The sequence below is a fragment of the Chinchilla lanigera genome, unplaced genomic scaffold (genome assembly GCF_000276665.1).
Source record: "Chinchilla lanigera isolate Chin_1 unplaced genomic scaffold, ChiLan1.0 scaffold00011, whole genome shotgun sequence".
NCBI lineage: Eukaryota > Metazoa > Chordata > Mammalia > Rodentia > Chinchillidae > Chinchilla > Chinchilla lanigera.
Genome location: NW_004955412.1, coordinates 906080 through 929400, shown reverse-complemented (window position 1 = coordinate 929400; position 23321 = coordinate 906080). Strand labels below are relative to the sequence as shown.

Genomic DNA, 23321 nt, shown 5'->3' with positions numbered 1-23321 from the left:
TATAATTTCCAGAAGTATTTCATTTGTTGAATCCTTACTTACCCTGCATTCAGCAGAGATCATGTGATAATTTGTGTTTTAAAGGGTCGTTGCTGACATAATAGACTTACTCTCTGAGATGGAAACATTACTGTTCTAGGGCTGTTTGAATGCAAGAAGCCCTTCTGCTTCGGTAGAAATGGCTCCTTGTTGCTTCTCTAAGTGCAGGCTCTGTGGTGTGGAAGGAGGCATTCTGAAAGGCAGTCCCTGTCTTGAAGAGCTGTTTTAAAAATAGTGTCAGGCTATAGTGAACAGAAGAGTATTGACCTGGAGATGCTGTGACTTCAGAAACAAGTAAGCAAATAGGAGCTTAGCAGCAGAAGAAAGAATTGGAAGGGCAAGGCTGACACACCTGATTGGGAAGGTGTGTTAGACACTTACGTCATTCCCTCAAGATTTCTCCACTGTTTTCCCATCTCACGAAGTAAAGCCAAAGTCATCACTAAGCCTGACGAGATCTGCCCACAAGCTACCATGTGTGAGTGTATACACACACACACACACACACACACACACACACCATCCTCCCCCCCACAACTCCTACTGCCTGTTTCTCTACCCTCCGGCCACACCTGCCTTCCCAGAATGCAACTAGAACATGCCCGGCTCAGAGACTTTACAGTTCCAGTTCCCTTTATACTGTTCTCTCTGCTATCTACACTCATTTTTCTGCGTAGATCTTAGCGCCTTTGGGCACACTAGTCAGTGTACTTGTGTTTTTTCCTATCTGTCTACCCGGCTAGAATTTAAGCCCTCTGAAAGTAGCTGCCGTTTCATTTTCATATAGCCATACTCCTAGCTCTCCGGCGTCTGACACGTGGTAAATGCTTAACCAATATTCACTGCACACATAAAAGACCTTTTATCCTCCTCCTTACCAAATATAATCAAGCCCATGAAGTCTGATCCTGATGTTGAGCTAAGTTTGGTCTCATTTTAGGTCAATTCTTATTGAAGGAAAGAGCGTTAGATCCATCATCGATAAAGAGCATGTACTGTGTCTGAAGATAGATGGCTCGAGGCTAAGTAAAGTGTGTTTTGTGCAGTCCAGCTGTGAAATCGTGTTTCCCTTCTGTTTCCCTTCCCTCTTACACCTTCAGCCACAGGATAGCTGAGGTTCCAAGGAGTAGGCAAAGAATTCTTCAAGGATGAGGGTGTTGGTCCTCTTCCCCTTCAGGAGCTACTGTCCTTCTGGGGACAGGGATGAGCTCTGCCTTGTGACCTCAGAATGGCAGTGTGTGCCAGCCCGAGGGCTGCTCAGCACACAAGGGCACTAGCTACGCACTTGTCACCATTAGTGAGAGGACCCCAAAGCACTGATGATCCAACAGGAAGGTCTGGGCATGGTAGCAAGAGCCAGTGCTGGGCATAACAGAGGAAGATGCCCACCCTGATTTCTGTGGGCAGGATTTGTGAAGAACCATTGGCTTTTCGGCTTGCTCAGCTCCACTCTATGAGAAGGGTAACTCAGGGATTACTGTCTGTGAGTGCGTTCTCTCAATCTTCTTTTGGAAAGGGTCGGGGAGGAAAGGAGGGGCAGAGCTGGGGGTGTGGGGAGTCAAGAACCAACCTAGCCACTTTCCCTGTGCCAAACACGAAAGATAACCAGTGCTGAGCATACGGTTCCCCGTGTCAAACAAAGCAGCGGTGAACAGCGGCAGCTCTGCCGTGAGACACTTTGCTTCAATTCTGACTGCTGATCCCTAGCTCCATGACTGCTCTCAAAATGCTTAAATTCCTCATGTTTCATCATCTGTAAGAATGAGATTAATACTTACCACACATGATTATTGTAAGTGTTAAATGATGCATTTTGTGTTAAGAAGTTGCTACCGTTCCTGGCTTATAAAAAGTCGTAAGATAGCTCCCCAGTATCAGAGAAGCCTGGGGTCACTCTTCACAGATACTGGAGAGAGCTAAGAAATGAATCTCGATTCCTCTTGCTAGTGTCTGTGCTGTCATCCAAAGAACTCGGGGGAACTAACAGCTGCACCGAGGCTGTTTGCCTTATTTTCTTTTCTTTCCATGTGCATGTACATGTGTATGTGTATGTGAGTGTTAGAGAAGGGCACACACACACAGAGTATTGTACATGAGGCCTAATGCAAAAGAAAATACACAGCTTTGCCCTGCTGTGCCTTGAGAACTCATACCAATTGCCGTTCTGGGTGCATTACAAGAACCTTTCTTTCTTTATGTTGGTTTTAGAATAAATGTGATAGAACCAGGGCAATTTGCTTAATGACCTTTCTTGAAATTTTCTTTAATGTGATTAAGCATTTTTAAATCCTTCAGGCATGTATTTAGAACATATTTTAAATCATTTTAAAAGATCAGATACTTTAGGCTGTAGAAATAAGCTATTTCCTGTCCACTTTGACACAAATATTCTTTCTGGTTTCTTAAGAATACAGTCTCTTGTTGAGATGTTGACTTCTTGGTTTAAGGCATGAATCTAACAATTTCTAAACCTTCAACCTGTATTCTTCTTAGGAGTCAAGCAAAATGATAAACAGTGATCGAGTGTATAAAATATGAAACTCAGGATTAAAAGTGAAAATTTTTAGTTGTTTCTATAATAATAGCAATAGTAATTAAATAATAGCAAAAATAATTAAAATAATAATAATAGCAATAATAATTAAAAGCCAATGAAGATTTATTCTGTGTTGGGTTCTGTTCCAAGTACTTTACATTATTAATTCACTTAACCCTAGTAACAATATTTTTGAGGAAAATACTATTGTCTTCCACATTATACGACACACTGAGGTGCACCCAAGTTAACTAACTTGCATAAAAGCTAAGAAGCATATTGCATAGTCAGAAGAGATTTCCTTGTGTAAAATATACTGGTGAATTTATTGTATACAGAAAAGGAACCGAACTTAGTAAGCCCAGAGATTTTTCCCAAGGTACATAAATACAAGGACAGAGAGAGAACTTCACTTAGGTACTTCTTGAATCCAAAGCTTGGGCTTTTTGTATGTATGCTGTGAAACTTTTTCTCAACATTCAGACAAGACAACATTCAGAATCATTTACATAAACATTTCATCAACTGTTCCTTCCCATAGAATCCGAAGGGATATTAAAAGTTCTCCTCTCTAACAAATATTTTCTAGAGTAAACCTGACCAATATAGAAATCATTTTCTGGGGCAGACTTTCACAGTGGTTAGTAGTTTATGCTCCCACCCTTCTGTCCAAGAACACATATGATCTATCCAGGAACACAAATGGCCCATTACTGAGTCATCGTGCTAGCTGAGCTTCTTACACTGAGCTGTTGTGCAATGACCTGATTTTGTATTTTTCATGGTGGAGTAAATATTGACATTGTTGAGAGCATTGATGCTAAGCTAGATTTTATCCTAATGTCAGTGGGAAGCCACTGAAGGGCCATACTGAATCACGTATCTTTAGAAAGACAGAAGCCGACTACTCATGAGCCTCAGACTCTCTGGATAAAAGATGTCTTGGCCACCTTGGCTTATTACACACACGTGAACTCACCTCATGTCTAACCCAGGCAACATCTGAGCATAACCTAACCCTTGGTTGAACGCTAGCCCTGCAAATATTGTATCTACAGGTTAAAATAAAGGAAATTGGGACTGGATTTGGGTATAGAATTTACAAACATTTTTTAGAATTAGGAATAGTTCTAATTACATGAACGCAAATCAAGTACTATTATAGAAGGACTAGCAAACTGAGAGAAATTAATATTTTCTCAAGTTTTAAAAATGAATATTTATTTGTTTGTTTGTTTATTTTTGAGATGGGGTCTCTGTGTAGCGCAGGCTGGCCTTGACCTCACAAAGCACCTTGCCTCAGCTGCCTGAGTGCTCAGGTTATAGGAGTGCCCCACCGTGTTCAGCTAAAATCAGCATTTACTGAGTAGCTGCAGGAAACAGTGTGGCTCAGCCAGGCGTGGTAGTGCACGCCTCTACTGTCAGCGCTCTCTGAGGCTGAGGCAAGGGGGCTGAGAGTATGAGGCCAGTATGGACAGTTTAGCAATTTAGTGAGAACTTGTCTCAAAAATGTTTTTCGAAAGATCCGGGGATGTAGCTCAGTGCAAAGGCTGTGGGTTCAACCTCCAGGACCCCAAAACAAAACAAAACAAAACAAAACAAAACAAAACAAAACAAAACAAAAACAAAAGAAGTCTTCACTTAAGGTCATAAGCTTTGGGGTAGCGTGCTGAGGCCAAATTTCAGCACTTGAGTAGGTAGCCTAGGCAGTTAACTCCCCAGGGTTGGTTTCCTGATGTATAAATAGGAGTGACAATACATATGACTGCTGGGAAAAATGGGATGATTTAGTGGCAAAATGCCCATCAAGTATCTGACACCCTCACCCGCACGTACTCAGCACCCTGGTGGTTATTATAATAGTAACTATTTATTTTCTTACACAAAAGAAAATTGAGTTCTCCTGCACTAGACGCATACATCTAAGCTTCCTGGCTTAGGTGTGCTAGGCATAGCGAAGAGAAAGGCAGAGCCGTCCCCTGACTTCCCAGAACTTTAAATTACGTGGAGAAACAGCCACCAGTCCATACTGAAAGTGACGAGTAAGCCACCGGAGGGCGCGGGGAGGTGTGGGCAGTAGATGATCATGAGCCTTGAGGGAGACCCGGCAGCAGATGCAGAGGAGAGGAGGCGGACACAGCAGGCCGGCACGGAACAGCAGCGCGGAGAAGTGGGAGAGCAGGAAGGTGCCAGGACAGGATAGCTAGGGACGGACTGGAGAGGCTGGCTGCGGGTGGACTCACGGGGACCCAGTGCCGAAGGACTTGGTGTAAGTAGAGGCCTGGCTAAGGAGAGCTGTTGGGATTTTGCCCTAACGTCAGTGGGAAGCCATTGAAAGGCTTCTCGTGCGATGGGGTAGAAGTGAGCAACGGGATCGTGCTTGACTTCAGCGCCGCAGAAATGCGTAAGACGTCATCCTTGCCGTCAAAACCGCCTAATCTCACAGTGGGAGAAACTGAAAGGGAGGAAACGGGCCGCTGAGAGGAGCACACCGCTGAAGAAGGCCCAGGAGGAAAAATCCTGTTAGGTACAGCATTCTGGGGGAGATTTAAAGAAAGAAACAACCCCATTTCTTTGGTGACTCTTTTAAGACAGATCTTAAAAACAAGAACTGTGAGGCAGTGGGGAGCAGACAAGAGTGTGCCGGACAGTTCTACCACTTAGAGCCCCCTCCAGGTGCTCTAAGGTGCTCTAAGGTGCTCTAAGGTGCTCTAAGGTGCTCCAGGTGCTCTAAGTGGTAGAACTGTCCGGCACACTCTTGTCTGCTCCCCACTTATGATAACTGGACTCTACATTTCCCTCCCCCCATCACTCCGTGTTTCAGAATCCCTTTGAGAGAAAACCCCGCCACCCTATCCCAGCCCCTGTAAATTTCAGATTACTACCATGTGTCTGCCCCGCTCCTCCCCTCCCAAGTTATTTCCAGCTGGATGCCTGTGTAAGCTTACAGCCCCGCAGAGCGCTTCCTGTGCGCCCCCTCCCTCTGTGAACTTTTTACCTGTGCTTCGCGGCGGTGTCTGCGTGCGTACTGGGGTCCACGCAGCACAGGAAATGCGACGTCACCCCGCTGGCGTCGCCAGTGACATCGCCTGGTGTCTGGGCAGCACGAGGGTGGACCATTTATTATAAATGCCACATCACAGTTGTAGCAACTTTCTGTTTCCTTGAAGTCATTCTATGTAACACAGACCAAGACCAGAAAAAATATCCCTGACTAACTCCGCCCTGGCTTTGTACTTATTTTTTCTTAATTTATGAAAAAAAAAGAATATCAAAGTAGGAGACTCTTTTAAAGTACAGTTATTCAAATAGTTATTTTTCTTTCGAATAGGATTTTTTTCCTTACCGAATGCCTGCCGTGGAACTTTTCTGTCACAGTGTGATGGTTTTCTGCTTTGTTAGGAGGCTTGGACTCGGTGAAGCACCTGTGTAGAGTACGGCATTCACGTTTAACCTCTGATTCACCTTACTTGGAACATAACAGGTTTTCAGGAAATGAGTCCCTCACTGCTTAGAAGAGTCTGTGTTCCCGAAGTTAACTAACCCATCAGGTCCTGGCTTGGATTTGTTGTTTTTGATTGGCGTTACTGTTACTATGGGCCACCAGTTAGCCAATCAGAAAGCATCCTTGTGTGCATTCGGGAGGCTCAGAGGGCTGGAAGCAACGGGAACACCAAATAGGCTCAGAAGCAAGGGGTTTTGCTCGTTGAAAATGACTAGAAAATTGAGGGGGAAGCGGATTCGTTGCTCTTCTTTTCGTTCTGTACACACGTCTGGGTAGGAGAAGAAAAAACTGTCACAGGGTTCACACCTTAATCTAGGGAGAGAGAGGCTGGACTTGTAGCAGTCTTCCTCGCACCGCGACACCCTCGTGTGAAACTCACCACGTGGGAGCCATCTGTATCCCCAGGAAACAAACCTGGCTTAGATTTTTATCTCTTTTTGAACAGTGGATGCACTTGCAGGGAGCCATGTTTGTTCTTTCCAACTTGCTTCTTACCGTTATATTTTCCTCTCCTGAGACATTGTTCAAAAAAGGGAACCGGCATTGCAGGCTTGCCTTCTTCAGCTCACTTCAAAACAGAGACTAGTCCCTTTCAGGTGCTGCACTGTGTCATATGGACCTCATTCTTCACAAAGGTTGAAAGCGAACCCTGTCTTTATGGAGGGAAAAAAGGGAGAAAAGGAACGCAATGCAATCAGACAATTATAGTCCAAAGAATATCTGTTACTTTGCTTAAAACAAAGTCAGAGAATTTCTTAAGAAGCAGAATTAACTTAGGGATCAGAAGAGCCAATTTTAGGTTCAACTTTTCATTGGACTCAAAAATCACTAGCTCTCTTGGGTTTAATTTCTCACTTCATAGCCTTGAAGAGTGCTGCAAGGTTTTTTTGTCTTATGAAAAGCAAATTATATTTTTAGTAAAATAATTTTATTATCCGTTGAGCTACTGCTTTGCCACAGTTTTGAGAGGAATAACTACTCTAGCTCTCATACTGTCCAGTAAACTCAAACTAAGCAATGATTTAAAGAGGTAATTTTATTGCCAATGAACCCTAATTTTCTCCCAGGGAGTAGTAATATTGAACATGGCACTTTGGTCTTGAGAAAAAGGACCTCAGCTTTAGCGAATTATAGCACGTTTATACTCAGGGATGAAGTTCAATACCACGTAATTTTCACTTAAGTTCACATTTCCTTTTCATTAGGTAAGTTCTGAGACCTTGCACAAGCATTACTTCTCATTGAAATGCCATAAAATGGTTATGTGGCTGATCTTGTGCTGGGCAATAATATAAATAGAAATATTTTCTTTTTTCAAAAAAATCAAGACATATGGCCTAAAAAGTCTAGATTTGCTTACAGAAACACGAGGACAAAAATTTATAAATGGAGGAAATAAGTTTTTTGCCAATTTGTTTGTTTTGTGGTAATAAGGATTGAACCAAGGGCCTTACACATACTAGGGAAGCAATTTACCACTGAGCTACATCCCTAGCTGGAGGTCATGTTAAATGACAAAAAAATAGATTCCAAATTCTTCGAGTCCTATTTGGTAAGTCAAAAGCATCACTGGTTCATTGTGGTGTAAAATTTACTAGCTTTTTCTAAAATTCCAAGTGCTTGTTCGCTTACAATTGTGCAAGGTAATTTAGTCATACATTTATTTAGTTATTGCATTTATGCAGGTGGCCGTTGTTGCGATGGAGTTTTTTACCCAGCTATTTTAAACTTCAGCACACAAAGTTGTTTTACTTCCCACGTCGGCTCATGGCTTTCTCCCGGTGAACGCACCATACGCATCGCTTTTATTCGTCCGTGCTTTTGCCCGCAGCGCTCTTCCCCTCCCTTGCTGGCTCTGCCCAGCCTTCTAGATGAGCTCCAGGATCATCTTCTCCTGAGAGTTACATGTGAGGCTCCCCGGCAGCTTTTATCGTCCTTCTATTTTAGCATGCAACACACGCACGTATTGTTTGCTTATAAACCTGCCTGTCCCGTAAGATGATCAGATACTCAAAGAAAAGACGCCTTCTATCCATCTTCAGGTCCTTGGTGACTAGGAGAATACCTGCCCGTTGACTGTTTCCGGTCAACTTTACTGGACTGCACGGGACGTGGTAGCATTATCTGTTTCTGTGCTTATCAACCAGTCTTCTCTTTGTTTTCCTGCTATTCTCATTCCTCATAAAGCCTAAGCAGAGAACTTGGAAGGACAGCAGAAGCCTGAAAAGATCTGACAAATTCTGTAAGTGGACAAAGGATAATCTGAAGTCCAGACCAATTTTTGGAGGGAATTGTTCTTATTTTTCATTAGTACACTGTAGCACGAATGATGACGTTCCTTGTGTGAAGCTGCATGCGTACGTAAAACATAACTCTTTTTTATTCTCTTCCCCTCCACTTCATTCCCCTCTCTTCATCTCTTTATCTCTTCTCATTTGAGAAAGATTTATCTCACTTCCTATTATCTTTTATTTTGCTCTTTATTTATATTTTAGGTACGCATAAGAGAAACCATGCTTGTGTGTCTGATATATTTCATTAATGATAATAATGAAAGAAATGATGCATCCATTCTCCTACAGATCAATCGAGTTTATCATCCTTTGTGGCAGAGTCGCACTCCATTGAGTATAAATACCACATTTTCTTTATCCATTCGTCTGTTGATGGGCATACAGGCTGCTTCCAAGATTTAACTCTTAGGACTTGTGCTTCTATAAACATGAGTATGCATCTATCACTGTAATATGATGCCTTTAACTTTTGGGGGAAGATACTGAGAAGGCGAGTAGCTGGGTTGAATGGAATTTCTAGTTCTCGTTTTTTGAGAAATGTCCATACTGATTTCCATAGTGGTTAGAGTAGTTTACATTCCCACCAACAGTGTGGGATGGTTTCTTTTTTCCCCCTGCAGCCTGGCCAGCATACGTTATTACTTGATTTCTTCCTGGTAGCCATTGTTTCTGGGGTAGGGTGGAATCTCAAGGATGTTCTAATTGCCATTTGTGTAATGGTCAGTGAGGTTGAACTCAATGTATTTATTAGCCATTTGTATTTCTTCTGAGAAGTGTCTATTCATTTCACTTGCCCTCATCCATAACCAGGCAGCTTTCATCTTATAACCTCGTGCTGGGTCAGGTGTAGATTTAAGGTGAATAAGAAGTTCCTTCATCTATTTTAGGCATAGCTTTTCAGAGTTACAGTCTTCGGCGTGTAAATTCTGTGACAAAGTCAAGCTAAGCGTCCCACTTCTGTACTTCCTAAATTGCCTGAATCTGTACCTCTGGTTTCTCCGTTAAAAAAAGATAGTAGTATCTACTTCTCAGAGTTGTTGTAGTGAGTACATGAGATCCTGTTGTATGAAGGGTGTGGTACAGGATTCAACAGTAGGTCACACTACGGTCACACTACCAGTGGAAAATGGGACTATTGGATGATAATGCCAGGGGACAGGAGATAAATTCTGGCAGGAAGGAACAGAAAGAACGAGACTGCACTGGAACAGGGATTTCTGTCAGTTATTCCACTGGTGGGACAAAGGACTCAACACCCACAACGTAAAGGAGGGCGGGGGTACTTTTGGCTCCCAGCTTCAGAGCTTTCGGTCTATGCTCAGCGGACTCCAAGCAGAGTTGTGGTGGAAGGACGTAGCGGCACCCCGGGAACAGAGCGCAGGAGACGGGCACTAGCAAGAGGTACGCCCCCCGAAGTGCTGCCCCCACCATGACCCGCCTCCAGCCAGGCGCCATGCCCCAACAACGCACACAGCTGGTAAGCACGGCGCCCCCGTGCCCCGATGGCCTCTCCAGGTGCCGGAGTCCAGTTGAGCTGGAAATTAAGAACGACGGGCACAGGTTGTCTCACAGAGGCGACCTGACTCTGGTGAGGAACTGCTTGGTTTTGGACGTTCCTGTGCTGCTGTCTGCTCAGGGCAGAGGTGACGGCCGCGGTGGCCAGCTTGCCCTGGCGGCTTGGTGTTTCCAGCTCTCCCCGTGTCATCCTAAATTTGGAAGTAATCAGAAGACACAATATGGAATTGTGGTCCACAAGTCCCCCCTCTAAAGCCATGGGCAGACCTCAGACTCTTCCTTGGAGCCTTACTGACTGTGACACACAGATTTAAGATATATTTTCCATGCATTCCCTGATATGATTTCTCGCCCTGAACGATGAAAGGGAGATTAGGAAAGGGCTGCTGGGAGGAAGCAGCACGTGCAGTAGAAAGTGTTAACTCCTCACCACTGAAGGGAGACCTGGGAAATCAGACACAGAACTGCATCGTGGCCCAGTACAGTGACAAATGTTCCTGAGAGATCACTCTGGGTTGTGTTACAAAAAAGTTAAATTATTTTCAGTGTCTTTTCTTCCCAAAGGCAGGGAAGTATGAAACACTTCAGGGAGGGTTCTGCTCAAAGTTTCGGTTTCAGTGGGCTGCACAGTTTACTTATATGGAACACCTCGTTCTCTGCCAGAGCCAAACAAATGAAATGTTTCTGTATTTAGAAAATAAGGAAAGTGGAACATTTGTTGTAATAATGTGAGTCTTAAAAAAAAGAACGTACTTGCTAAGAACAGCTGTAAGGCTGGTGGACTTTTTAAAAGATTAATCATGAGCAAACTCAACCATACTGTGAGGAAGAGGGGCATTTTATTTTGTTGACCGTGTCGAGGTGAGTGCTGGGCACTCAGAAGCTGGATTTGGATAGAGAAGTGGATAGGTGCTTGGAAGGACGGATGGACAGATGCACACAGGGTTGGACAGATGTGGGAGAGATGGCTGGTAAATGAGGTCATTTGGTTTAAATTGCATTTAGGTAGAATTTAAAGATGTAAGAGAGGCGTGCAGGGAAGATCAATCTCAGATCAGAGACCAAATAGCTCATAGAGGACCTGCTTCAAAGAGAGTAAATGTGAGAAACAGAGAAACAGAAAGGGTGCGTGCCAGTAGAGGAACATGTTGAGAATCTGGTGATCGTAGCTGTGTAACTGATTCTGATGTGTAAGTTTTAAAAATTCTAGTTCTGCTTCTGGGTGCTTGGGGGCAAAACTCATGCTTCTCTGTGCTTCATTTCCCTAATGTGTGAACTAAGCAGGTAGAGGTAGGTGATTCTATAAAGTCCTTCCAAATTCCAGCAGCCTGGGCTGGGGATATAGCTCAGCGGCACAAGTGACTTCCTGGCAAGCACAAGGTCCTGAGTTCGATTCCAGGTACCAAAAAAAAGAGAAAAAACCAAATTCCAAAAGCCCTTGGTTTCATAGGAAAAAAGTCATTGCTTTTTATGTATCTGACATATAATGAAAATCTAAATATGTAGATCAGTCTACCAAGCAGCATATTCCTTTTCAAGGGCGTTGGTATTTTTAGAATATAGTCTTTGCTTTGTGTCTAAAGCATATACTATGCCATCAAAATGCTTGTCCACACTTTTTTCCTTTCTGAATGAGAAGATCTGTGCCTCCCGCAGGAGGCGACGGCGCCTTGTGAATGGTAGCCCACACATACGCAAATGAGAACTGGAAAGTAATTAAATCTGAGGTGGAAACAGAGCAGACTTGTGAATGAACAAAGGAAGTTTGTTTCTCTGGAAGCCAAGATGTCAAAGATACATTTTCTGGGTACTGTGTACTTGCAGTTTTCATGCAAATCAGCGTTCAGCTGCTTCACGCGTTCAAACTCCGCATTTCTGAAGAACCTATTGTATATACTGACTGTGCAATGTCAGGCATGTTAAAATTCCACACTTAAAGAGATGCACGGAAGTGCACCCGGCTGTACATAAAGGAGCCAGGGGTAAAACGCAGTATGTGTTTCAGCTGAAAGTTGGAACAACACAGGTCCGTTTCTAAGACTTGGGCTTCCAAACTTGGGCTTCTGTTTATTTTGTTTTTATTTTCTTAAGAAAATGGCTATGAAACTGAAAAGGGGGCACGCGGCTCACAGGACTCTCAAACACTTCTGTCCCGCCCACCTTTCCAGGGGCTCCATTTTGCCAGACTGATGCCAAACCCCCACACTGGCCGAGTTCCCACCGTGCGACCCCGAGACTCACGTGCGAGGGTAAACACGCCGCCCCAGGGCGCAGGGGTGCGGCCTCGGAGCAAACACGCTCCGAAAGCGAGCCCAGGAGTCCTTTGCTTTGCTCCCTCAAGTTACCTACCTGGGAACTGAGGTCCAGGGAAATAAAATGCCTCACATAAAGCGGCACAGAAAATCTCTTGATTTCTTGCCTCCCTCCCTTCTCAAACCCACACTGATCCCTGACAAATAATATAAAAACAAGGAAACACAGCTCCTTTTTTATGTTTGTTTTATTTTTTAGAGGTTATAATGCTGTAACTTCACTTCACACGAGCCACTCTTCACCTTTTCTCGTTGTTGCTTTTGTCTTGCCAGCTTCTTGTAGAAAGATCACTTACTGCATGGAAATTCCACTTGGCATTTTCTTTAGACAAAGCGGTCTTTTAAAATATAACCAGCATTTCTTCTGGAGTATGACTCCATTTCATGTAACACATCCTAAGATTGATGTTCACCACGTCGGTTGTTTAAATCTTGTTCGGAGCTTGGTTACATGGGCTGTTTCTTTGTCTCGCTTGTTTCTTTGTGCTTGACACAAAAGGACAGAGGCCCCAGGATCATCTGGAAATGGATCAGTGTATTCATGTGTGAGCTTTACAAAGCACTGCAGCAAAGGTGTCATTAAACGTTAGAAGTCACTCAATCACACCCATCCCTTCATTGAAAGTACAGAGGAAAAATGCCCTGTATGGTAACTTCCATAAAGCTTTCTGTATTCATTTGTCCCTCACTTCTTGGAGGAACTGACCCCTACCCTCCTGTAGAAGAGGTTTGGAGGTCTGAGATTATCTGTTTTCTGCATCTGCCACTAGTACTTAGCCCTTATTTAGCCCTGAAAGTAACTAAAGTCATAGCCTTTTACAGAAACCTTCTGGATTTAATTCTGACTGTGTTTTCCTTTCAAATTACTGAGGTTTTCCTAAGTATTCCTGCATGCTTATGTCTAAAGAGAAGGAGGACTCTTATCAAAAGAAGGGAAATTAATTCTCTATCCCTAATTATGTTTCCAGCAGCCCTTCGGTATTAAATGTAGAAGTCAGTTAAGAGAGGTTTCAATGTTTCTGTATCCTGTTTGTCTTGAAATGCAAATAGAATTTATGTGAGTTTTGAAGCAGATGCCACCTGCTGGACGGTTAAGATACTGCAGCCAAAATCAGCGTCAAGAGCCAGGACAGTAACTCAGTAAGTAGCCTGGTTACTGACGTAGGCAAATGCTCCCCGCGACCCCCAGCTAGAGTACAGTCTCCCTAACCTGCTGTCTGTCATGCTCATATTTAAAATGTATATTTCCTAGTCAGAAAGACATACCCCTACCTACTCTGTGCAGGGCTACCTGCCTAAGCTTTTCATTTAGTTTGCAATCATGGGAGCATTTGTTCATCTTCTGAGAAAGGAGAAGCTGACACAACTGCGTTTGGGAGCCCAAAAATTAAAGCCAGAGGTAATATAAGAGAAAATGGAAAGAGAGGGAGAGAGTGGTGAAACAGGGTTGCACTGGAATAAAGGGTAAGTATATAAAATTTAAACCACATGTCAGACATACATGCCGGCTAAACAGCCCGTTCTTTCTGGGAGAGACCCTTTTAACAGCGCTGATCTCTATTTGACCCCCCCCCCGTTCCCACACTCTCCCTCATTAGAAGATCCATGGATAAAGAAGACCCTTCTTAAATTTTCTTTGGAAAATATGTATGTTATACTTACATTTCATACCATTCCTATTGGTGCCGGATCTCATTTGACCCTTTAACTATCTGAACAGGTTCTTCTGTATTTTGAGCATTGTATTTCCTCAGTTGTTAGATAGTCCTTGATGAACTTTACAGACCTAGTATGTGATTAAAAATTTTAGGACATTAATAGTGTACCCATAACCAGCATTCCCCCAAAATAAACTCATTTGGAGTCTCAACTTAAAATTAGGACACTGACGAGTACGATTCTGTGAAAACAATGGCATTTCTCTGTATGTAGAAAAATGTCCTAAGAAATGAAAAAATTTAGAACCCCCTTCTGCATCTGGCTAGGAAGTCCTGTGGGGATTTTGCAGAGAGGAAGTGGTAAGAGACCCATGCATTACTATAAGATTGTTCCTCTTTTTTCTCTCTCTCTATCTTAATACGATATAAAACAATAAATCACATTTCATAAATGTCTCCCGTGAAGAGCTCTCAAAATGAGTCACCAACTTGTGAGCTCCATCTCTACTTCTGAATTAAAAATACACATATATGGCTAGAAGGAAGGAAGAAGTAGAGAAAATACCAGCCTGACGAAGAGAGAAGAAGGAGATGTTCCCAGACATACCGACTGTTCACCCACATGACCTACTGGTACGTTAATGTCTCACATCAGCCACTGCTAGTGAGAATACTGCCCCTTCTTTCCTTCATAGTTCATAATTGGGGTAGCATTATGTAGTCACCCTAATGAGGTCATAGAAACATAAGTACACAGGAAAATTTGATAGGGTTTTCTCCCAGTTCATCCTCTCATGTGTTGCCCCCCCCCACTCCATCCCATTGGCCCTCTCTTCTCTTTCCAGGCCCCCCTCCACTGGCCAAGTCTCTAGTCCCAAAGGATGTATTGTTGGCTATTATTTAAAATAAGACTCTCTCCTCTTGGCAGAATATAGAACAGCTGCTGGTCTATTCTCTGCCACAAAGACCAACTTCCTACTTTCACCCTGGATGATTGGAAGAAAGTCAGGGAAGAGCAATTTATAGTTGGGTTACAGCACCTCTATTTTCTTTTATGTTTATTTATATTGCTTCCATTTCTGTCAGGGATTTCTGAGATAATCAAGATCACTCTGCTACAGAATTATCATTTGAGGAGACTTTGGTGGCGGTTGACAATATTTTTCTTCGTTGAGTCAGACATTTTAAGACTCTAGGCTACAGGAAGTAGTGAACATTTCTTCTATGAGAGTTTGAGAACCAGTGTTCCTGTTTTTAAAAATGAACAGATGAATGTGTCCTATGTTCTATGAACGTTGAATGACTTCTCAAGAGAAGACACCATCTTCAGTGACTTTCTGTCCCCAAACTCAGCACAGTACCTGCTCAGTAAACGTTGGTGAGTGAACTGAGTGGAGTGCTAAGTGCAGTTCTGGTTTGTTCTGTTAAGTACAAATGCCAGCAGACCAGCACTTTCCGTGCATCTCCCACCTGACTTGCAGCCCAGACCTGCCTCAGCTCCTGAAGCGGTACCTTCTTCTGAGGTCCTTTGCCTTACGGTGATATTTGGCTTCAGGTCTCATCCTAGGCAAGGACTAGAGGAACCCAATCATCCACCAAAATAAATACAAAATTGTTACCGGTGCTTGAGAGAGCTAAGCAGGTTAGGAAGTGGATTGGGGAGCATCTCTCTGTTCCTTTAGGTATTCAAGAAAACTTGCAAAGTGTAAAATTGTCCTAAGACCCCACAGCAAGAGAAGCTCCCAATGGTTTTGACACCAGATGTCCGTGTGACACCAGACAAAATAGCTGCTGATAGGCAGGAAGGAATCAGAGCCTAGCGTTATGGTTCCTCCTTCTGACATGTGTTTGGAACTGAGATAAGTGGGCCGCGTGTGTAATAAAGACTGTTCATAAGAAGCGTACTTACATCTGAGGATTGGCAGTGTGGCAAAAGGGAAGTGACTCCTGACTCACTTATTTCTGTATGAGCATAGCTTGGTAAAGATTAACAGTAGCCAATTTCCTCCGTCACCTGGAGGAGAAACACAGCCCGCAGTTACATCCTGGTAAACTTCGGGGTCAAGGACCTCGTTCAGCAGTTTGCTTTGAACACTCTGTTCCAGTTTTCTATCTCCCACACTGTCGGAAAACCCACCAATTGCTGTTTGAGTTGCCAGCCAGTGACTCAGAAGGCATCAGGAGAACCAGGGATCTAGGCAGAGGGCAGAAAAGAGACAAAGTTTACCTGTCCAACTGTGTGGAACGATATACTGAGTGAACTTACCTTTTCAATTACTTTGCAAAGCAATCCAAACACTGAAATTGCTAGTCAGAAGCTCCTACACAAAAAAAGTGAGAAAAAAAACTGTGCAAAATAGAAATATGCAAAGCATCTCTTGAGCTAAACAAAAATCCTGTTAAGGTACACACCACATGAACTACTGTACTAAAGGCACAAAAGCTGGAGTCAGACGCAACAGATCAGATGCCACAGTACAAGGGTATCTGTGAGGCAACAGCTCTGCACCTCAATTTCATGTCTATAAAATGTCTATAAAATAATACCTACTTGTATACATGTCTATAAAATGATACATACTTGTGTACATGTCTATAAAGTGATACTTCACAGAATTCTTGTTAACAAATGAGATAATACATATAAAGTGCTTTAATAAATATTATTCATTAGTATTACTATTATCACTCATAAACAATATAATACCTTTTTTCTTTCTACAAGGTATGAAAGCTTATTTAGAAAAAGAGCCTTGATTTTTTACCTAGCACAATTCTTGGCACACTGTAGATTCTAAATAACTATTGGATAGGTGAATTGATGGATAGACGGATGAAAGGATAGGTGAATGATTTTATTTATGGAGATAAAAGCACTTCAAAAGAACCCCTTATTTTCAGATTCCTGCCCAGAAAGTCATGCTTAATCTGTTACTCAAAGAAAATTGCCATGGCACTAGAGCAACCTGCAACATTCAGTAGGGGTGTTTCATGGACTCATACAGACATTGAGATTTTTCAAGATTGTCCCACACAATGTTTGACCTCAGTGTACTCAGAAGAATATAATATAGAAACTATAGATTTCTAGCAATGAGAGAGACTCATGCATTCCTCTACAACTTACTTAGAGCCCTGGAAACTCAGCTGCCAGTTGATGAGATCTTTATTGGGCAGGTGAAGGAACTCCCGTTCCATAAAAGATTCAAATCCCACCGGAATCAGTAACCTTCTACAACCCCCAAGAAACAGCTTGCTATGTACTCTCCAGGAACACGATAGTTAGGAGAAGCGCTACCCTCCAGGAAGCTCAAGCACAGCCTCTGCTTCAGGTGTTTACAGCTCGTTTGTACTTCCCCTCAGCTCAGACGCGCTCTACCAAGGGGGCTCGTTTTTACCATATGTAATGTTGCTTAGTGACATAGTTGACACATACCATCTTTATCTGTTTCCAGGGAAACCAAGCTAAGAAGTTAAGCAAAGGTCAGATTCTCACACAAAAACGGGAGAGTTTTTGGTGAACTCTTTGCCCGCACATCTAAATCAGCACTTACAATACAGCCTGAGAAACCCATGCGATGTCCTCGTGAAGATCACACTCCTACCGCACATACCCACCACAAATGTGTTCCCAAGTGGAAAGACACAGGCAGGGCTGTATTTGCTGTTCAACGACCCAAACCCAAGCACCGTGGTTCCTGACACCGCCCCGGCCGTGGTCATCAACCTGCCGCCAACAGCTGCTGCCTTGAAAGATTAGGCAGCTTTCTGACCAAGACTCTTGTGCATGAACACTCGGAGGAGTTCAGTTTTTGTGGAAGTCAGTCATTCGAGCAGGTTAAACCAACCCGAGCCACACTCCTGAGGATCTTTTGAGTTTTGCCCTTTCTTACCAGGCTGTGGGGAGGACAAAATGAGATCCAAGAGGCAAAATGTTGAAAAGATCATAGTAAAAGATGAGCTCCAGTAGAGTGTGAATGAACCCCAAGCGCAGGTGCGCAGGAGCCAATATACTTAAGTAAGAACACCGCAGAGGAGCCCTTACTTCCTAGAGTTAAATTATTAGTAATAATTACTATCTTTACTGGAAGTAGTTAGGGTGAGCTAGACCGATGAGAACCACAGATCATTTTACCTTCTCAGTGTTCCTGAGATAGCAGAGATGTGGTGTAGTAAAAGGTAAAAAAGTATTAAGAAGATTAAGTACCCCGCTTGCTTCCATGCCTGAATGACAATAACAGCAGTGTCTACTTACTAAATTCTTACTGCAGGCCCGAGACAGTGCGAAGTGCTTTGCCTACACTCTCTTGGTGAGTCATCAGGTATTATTAGCTCTATTTCTCAACAAAAACCGAAGCTTAGAAAGAATACAAGACTTGCCCAAGGTCAGTCGGCTCTGGATGGCAGAGCCAGCCGAGAGACAAAGTACAGTGTTGGCCCAAACCCCACCATCTATGTTCTGGGATAGCGTCACATAATCGGCTTGTACAGGTACAGATTCCCCAGGATGAATGTGATCTTACGTATGGCAAATGTGTACTAATAAAAGTAAACTTTAACAAAAGGCTTATAAACTATGTGTTGTCCCATTAAGCAAATCTCTAACAGCAGTGGCTTTCCCATTACCTTTAAAAATGACTCGTAGTTCCTTTGGTGAAAACAAAGAAAGAGGACTTTTTCGAGGAAAATTTCTGTTAGTGTACATTTGTAATACATAACCATTATATGCATTTTAGGGAACTGGTGTACACATAAGTCATATCTCAATCATTTTTGATCCCTCTAATCGCCCACTTCAAATCCTCCTGCCTCCCTCCTTCCCCTAATCTTTTTCCCCATCTCCGAGAGACGTTTTGAAATGGGAGTACTAAATTTAAAGGAGACAAAGGGAAAAATATGAAAGACAAAGGAAATTTTTAACTTTATTTGAAAATTTTTTCTCTCTGTATTATCTATTCTGAAATGGAATTTATAATATGAGTGACAAAAAGGCCTAAGGTACAAAGAGTAGTAAAGAAAAGTAGAGCAGGGGCTGGGGATTTAGCTCAGTGGCAAAGCGCCTGCCTGGCAAGCGCAAGGTCGTGAGTTCGATTCCTGCTACCAGAGAAAAAAACAAAAAACAAAAAAAAGTAGAGCATAGCTTGCAGTTCTGTAGTCACCATTCGCAGCTTACCCTGTCACAGTCTTCTTAGTGGAAGTGGTAATTAGAACTCATCATCTACCTTGAAGATACCCTAAGTAGTGTAGGAACAGGTTTTAAATCGACAGACTCCTACTTTTGATATTAGCTACATCACTGACTGGTTCATTACAGTGGAAGTTTAGTAGCTCTCCAAAAAAATCAGTTACATGTTTTGTCTGTACAATGTTCTTGAACATGTATTCCTGCCAAGAAGAAAAATTAAACTAAATCCTTTCACTATGGCTAGCACGTTCCTACTTTGTTCTGATTAATTCATAGATCCGCACCCCGACGGAATAAGAAATTGGCCAGCAAAATTCTAAATTAGGCAGTTTAATTGTCAAATAAATGTTAAAACTTGCATATGGGGTAGGGAGAGATGTGGAAATGTAGACATGTCGGCATTTGGAAACTATAAATGAGTGTTTCCTTACAGACTGTGCCAATCTCAGGGAAGGAAAAAAGAAAACGGAAAAATCCTGGTTCTGTCAGATACAGCAACCATTTCTTTAGGAAAGTTGAAGAGATGTATTCAATCATGTAATTATTCAGCGAAGGTAAATGTAATGAGATATTCTAATTCACTTTATTTACTTCAGCTCCCCTTAACACATTCTCTCGGAAAAGAAACTCATACATAAAATGACCTACATCCACCAAAAATTATTTTAAATCATTTTCTCCTTCCTGAATTAAATTAGAAAGCACAACATTGTTTTTCTAGGAAATCAAAGATGGGTTTTATTAGAATAGTTTTGTCCTTCTAAACTTTATTTGGAGCATCAAAGGAAGTAGAGGATGTACATTTACCTACTTATGGCATTTTCTCTGATCAGGTAACTGTACAGTGCGTTTTGGTTCTTACACGTATTTCTCCATCCAGATTTCATTGTTTTCCATTAACTTGCTGGCACGAGGTAATACCGCTCACCCATTACATGAAGTAAAAGAATATTAATTGTGATTAATACAAGGCTTAGCAGCCTTTCAAAAGCAGGGCACTTTTAAATGACTTTTTATATCTGCAGTGCTGGAGTAGTGAGAGTGGCGAGCAACTGTCCCAACAGAACATGGAGGCTGGAGGGAGCACAGAGTGAGGAAGAAATCCGGATAGCACCCAGCGTGGTGCCGCACCCCTGTGAGCCCAGCACCCTGGGGGCTGCAGCCAGAGTGTGGCAAACTCAAGCCCAGCCCGGGCAGCCCAGTGACTTAGTGAGACTCCATCTCAAGATTAAAACAATTTTAGAGGGTTTGTGGCATATCTCATGTGAAGGACAGAGAATGATGGGGTGCTCTCTGCAAGGTCCATGTTTTCCACCCTGGGCTGCAAACTCACTTCTCACTCACACCTTAGCTTGACTTGTTCTAACAAAACCATTTTTCTAATAGTTGAAGAAAACCATCAGAAGGGTGAGGAAGAGAAGGCGTAATCAATATCCACTGAATGTCCACCAGGGTACCACAAGAGAGAGGCTAGGGACGTGATTTAAGTATTCCATGTACAGAAAACTCTCAAAGCACACTTTCAAAGTAAGTTCCTTATTCCTCTTGAAAGATGACGAAGCTGAGACTCAGAGAATGAGGTGTTTTACCCACGGTGTCTTCTTATGAAGAGCCAGAGCCAGGATATAAGATAAAACTGCTTTGAGTTTGCATTGGAAGGTGAGTGGGTTAAGCAGAAAGTGAAATGAAGTTTAGAACATGGGTGTCTGGCAGGAAAAGCATCATTTATTCATTGAATGACTGCATTATTCGATTAGCTTGAGTGCCAGTCCTATGCCAAACACCAGAAGAAACAGCGTAAAGTAACTAAGAAGGGGGAGGTAGGAAGTACCAGAGGCAAACTTGGTCTGCATCTGTGGAGAGCTCAGACGAGACTGCAGCCTTCCCACTGTAAGGCCCTGATGAGGTGTTGGGTTAAACACTTCCCCAAGAGGAAAGTCTCACAAATTTAGTGTTAGAAAACAGGGCCTCTGATACTGGGGACAAAACATGTAAAAAGAACGGCAGGATAAGTTTTAAAGTGGAGTCCCTATAAACTTCTTGGCTAACCTGGAGGGCACAGGTCTTGGTAGTGATGTCTAGGTTTTCTTTTCCACCATCTTTCCCTAAACAGACTCTTGACACTTATGAGATACTTTACAAATAACTGTGGAAGGAAGAAAGGAAGAGCGAGGCCAGGGAAGGAGGAGAACAGGAAAGGGCATGTTCCTGGACCTATGTCCAGATGCTACCTGTCTTCCTCAGGGACCCCCGGTGTAAATGGGCTTTGTTTATGCAAATCTAAAGGCTAAGATTGTCCTTTGTATTAAAAATATTTCAAACCTATTCAGAGCTGTGACTATCTAAGTGCATTTTGTGGAAGCATTTGTCCTTTAATTTGAAGACAAGTTGTATATTGTTGCAGAATTTGAGGTAAAAAGGAAAGTCCGGCAAAGGCAGTCTTCCATTCATAGTTTTGAAGTAGAACATTTTGCTGACAAAGAAAAATCTATTTTTAAAGTCTAAGCTCTTTTAAAAAAAAAACTTCCATCCTAGTCCTCTAGCTGGGCTATTTCTGCCAGTATCCTGGCTAGGAACACAATGCATTCTTGCAATTCATCACTTCCCTAGGCTAAGGCAGCCTTGAAAATGGTGGTGGCGTCTGCTTCTCATTAGCTCTGCCTCTGCCTCACCTGGCCGGTCCGCCTGGGCTCTCAGCCCCGCCTCCCCCTCTTGCACTACCCGGACCGCAGACCCATCCTCCGGCCGGTTTCTCTCCCTGGGCAGCACTGCCTGTTGGCGTGGCGGAGGCAGGCTAAGGAGAAGAAAATAGTTCCGTCCGTTCCGAAGTAAATGGTGCGGTTTAACAGCCTCTCATTCAGAAATAAGACCTAGGAAAACCGAAACCCAAGGGCAAAACCAGAAACAATAACAGAAATAGAAAAAAACGGAAGTTTGCTGACTAGGAGAGACATGGAGAGAAGGGTGGGAAAAGGGGGAAAGGGGAGATTCCTCCCCTCGCGTCACCCTGGCAGGCACAGATTTCTCTGCGGCACCGATTTCTGTCCTGACTTCTCTTGCAGGCTGTAAAGGAAGTTTAACCCACTTGCAGGGCATTTGCGCTTTCACTCAGTTCTCTGACCAACAAAAATTTCTTCCATTTGATGAATTCAGTTCTTTCTGTGACCCAGTGCAAAAATTAAGGGTAAAATCAAAGAATTTTGGCTTACGCTAAGGTATATTTTCCATACACGTGCATTTTTTGTCTTATTTTCTCCTTTGTGTGGTAGCTTTTGATTAACAATCTTAATCCTTGGATTACTTTCCAAAGGAATCAGAAAGGTAGATTCTGTCATTGTATCTTTGCAGTACTGTTGCACAATTCTAACCCCAGTCTACCCATACCATTGGATTTAAGGGTGCAGCTTGGTGGGCATCTCTTTTGAAACTGGTTATTAATGACAAGAAAGGGATGTTTAAGCAGTAAAACTCCAAATCTTTGATGATTCTTTCCTGCCTCGGAGGCACGGTCCTTTTAAAACCGTTAGCTGATAGTGGCCTCGTGCATTTATTGAAAATGTATTTCTAGAGACCTCACTATATGCCACACTTACGGTTTTCCCTAGAGTGTTTATATTTTTGTAGAAATTCCAGGCCTGGCCCAATGCTTGGTACATTCTGTGCGCTCAATAACTACATGGAAAGGAGAGGATGGGAGGCATTTTATGCACAAAGAACAGTGGGACTCAGGCACTCGGCCGGGCAGGAGAGAATTAGAGGCAAGGAATCTTTACAGCCATTCTACCTGTCACGGCAAATCAACCACATGTGTTCCGTCCTGTTGCTTGTAAAACAGTTCAGATACCGTGGCCGTTGCATGAACAGCTGTGACAGACGCGTGCAGTCTACTTCTCAGATTCTTTCCGACGCAGCTCCCCCTTGCCGGGTCGGATGCCCCGGCGCTGCTGATACCTAGAGCTATTTGCATCCTCTCCGGGTCCCGCGGCCTGCTTTCTGTGTTGACGAAGCCCTGGATGAGCACCGCTGTCTTGGATTTCTACCTTAGTGACCTGCCTCTGTACTCTGCACTGGCCTTTGTCCCCAGAGCGCCCAGGCCCTGCCTCTTGCCTACCTGACGGACAGACGAGCGCCTCGGCCTCCTTCTGTCAGTCTGTAATAAGGGGATCCATTGTTATTAAGCACGCTTAGGGGATCCTTTTCTTAACCGCCTCTGCTGAAGTCTTTCTCCGTTTTCTTCCTAGTAGGATGTGCGCTGTGTGTCTTTCCGCTCCTTTCAG

General features: G+C 43.1%; 1 protein-coding gene and 1 long non-coding RNA gene across 2 annotated transcripts in view; one reads left to right on the top strand and one right to left on the bottom strand.

Moving 5' to 3' along the window:
- Maml2 (mastermind-like transcriptional coactivator 2) overlaps positions 1–23321 on the top strand; it is a 188975-nt gene that overhangs the window by 108941 nt on the left and 56713 nt on the right. The window lies entirely within an intron of this gene.
- Positions 12372–14560, bottom strand: LOC102003849. The gene is made up of 3 exons (XR_259961.1): positions 14467–14560; positions 13864–13987; positions 12372–12720 (listed from the first exon to the last, which is right to left on the bottom strand). It is a non-coding gene; the product is annotated as an uncharacterized LOC102003849 (long non-coding RNA).